The following is a 2,190-nucleotide window of genomic DNA, read 5'->3' on the forward strand; positions in this document are numbered from 1 at the left end:
GAGAGAGTTAGAGATTCTATAGAAATCCCAAGGAGATGGGGGAGGGAGGTAGGTGGGGGGTTCAGGATGGGGAACACATGTACTCCCATGGCTGATTCATGTCAATGTATGGCAAAAACCACTACAATATTGTAAAGTAATTAGCCTCCAATTAAAATTAAAAATAAATCCCAAGGAGAGGTGGGGATGAACAGCTGCCATGGCAGGAGCATATGATGAGCTGAGAGAAGACTAAGTCTCCCCTCTGTGTCCCACTCTCCTTCAACATTTATTGCAAGAGGGAAGGGAATTGGGTGCACTCCAGGTGGCCCAAGATAAAGAGGCTCCTGGCCCCTCTATCTTGCCTCTCCCCTGCCCAACAAGCAAGGGACCTGTGTCCAGTTCCCATCATTAGATTTGTTAGATCATTACATGTCATTGTTAGATTATTACAGAGTCATGTGGGCCCGGTGAGGCCACATGATAACTCAAGCCAAGTTGGATATTAAAACTTTTCTGTGAACTCTCCCATTTAAATGTGATTACCCCAAATAAAAACAAAACAAAACAAAACAAAAAAAAACCTTCCAGGTTGTTAATAAATAAAGCATGCCATCATAGAGGTTTGGCAAATAATTGTTCAAGAACCTATAGATTAGATTTGTCTGCAGGCGACCAGACTGAGATGAGAAACTGGGGTTCGGGAAGGGCAGGTGTGTGTGATTTGACAAAGCTTCCAGGCTATTTAGAGATTTCCTTACCTTGTGACCCATGGATAATGCTTCAGGGCTTTTGCACTGGCTCTTTCCTCAGCTTGTAGTGCTCTTTCTCCAGAAAACTGTGTTAACCTGCTTCTTCACCTTCTTCAGGTTTTTGCTTATATGTGTCCTTCTCACTGAAGCGTTCCCTAACATTCCTATTTAAAATTGAGATCTTCACCCTACTCCTGGCCAAAATGCTTACTCCTCTGGCCCTCTCCTGCTCGATTTTCTCTCTAAGCTTGGCACCATGGACATACTATATACAATTTGTTTTGTAGCTTGTTTCTTATCTGTGCTTCTACACAGTGCTTGCATTTTGCAGCTTCTCAACAAACATTGAAAGAATGGAGGGCCCTGGCAGCACTGACCTGGGGCATGCAGGGTATAGGGAAATGAGTTTGTCTTTGTGGAATAGAGGGTCAGAAAATTGGGCCCCAGTAGGGTTGGGGAGGGCACAAGCTCAGGTTTAGCATGTAATTATCATGTATGACTGATACTTTAAAAATAATTTATGTGGTTGGATTCTGGGACTCCAGTTCAGTTCAGTCGCTCAGTTGTGTCCGACTCTGCTGCAGCATGAGCTTTGTCTGACCCCATGAACCGCAGCACGCCAGACCTCCCTGTCCATCATCAACTCCCAGAGTCCACCCAAACTCATGTCCATTGAGTTGGTGATGCCAGCCAACCATCTCATCCTCTGTTGTCCCCTTCTCCTCCTGCCCTCAATCTTTCCCAGCATCAGGGTCTTTTCAAATGAGTCAGCTCTTCACATCAGATGGCCAAAGTATTGGAGCTTCAGCTTCAACATCAGTCCTTCTAATGAACACCCAGGACTGATCTCCTTTAGGATGGACTGGTTGGATCTCCTTAAAGTCCAAGGGACTCTCAAGAGTTTTCTCCAACACCACAGTTCAAAAACATCAGTTCTTTGGCGCTCAGCTTTCTTTATAGTCCAACTCTCACATCCATACATGATCACTGGAAAAACCGTAGCCTTGACTAGAAGAACGAGGACTCTGGTTAGAGACTCTTTATAAAACCAGAAACTTGACTGAGCAGAGGAACTGTGCTACATGGGGAATTTTAATGGGCCTTGTTTCTGAGCCTGCATCTCTCCATCTATAAAATGGGGATGAAGGAAACTAGGTATGCCTCATTTGAAGGATGCTGAGGAGGGAGAGAGGGTGTGGAACAGCAGAGACAGTGCAGAGTACAATTTTGGAGAACAGAGAATTGGACTGGGTTCTCTGTGGCTCTATCAAGAGCCTTGGCAGCTTGTCAAAGTCCAAGTTTCCTGGGAAATGGGTGGGTTGGATGAGAAAGCCTTTCAGTCCTAGGTCAGGCCTTGGGTATTCTTGGTTCTGGGAGAGGGACGTGATGAGTCAACAACAAGGTCTGACCCACTTTGTTCAAGTGCTGACCCACTTGACTGGTTCTCTAAGACAATGGT

The sequence above is a fragment of the Bison bison genome, unplaced genomic scaffold, assembly GCF_000754665.1.
Source record: "Bison bison bison isolate TAMUID 2011002044 unplaced genomic scaffold, Bison_UMD1.0 scf7180017864072, whole genome shotgun sequence".
In the NCBI taxonomy this organism is placed as follows: domain Eukaryota; kingdom Metazoa; phylum Chordata; class Mammalia; order Artiodactyla; family Bovidae; genus Bison; species Bison bison.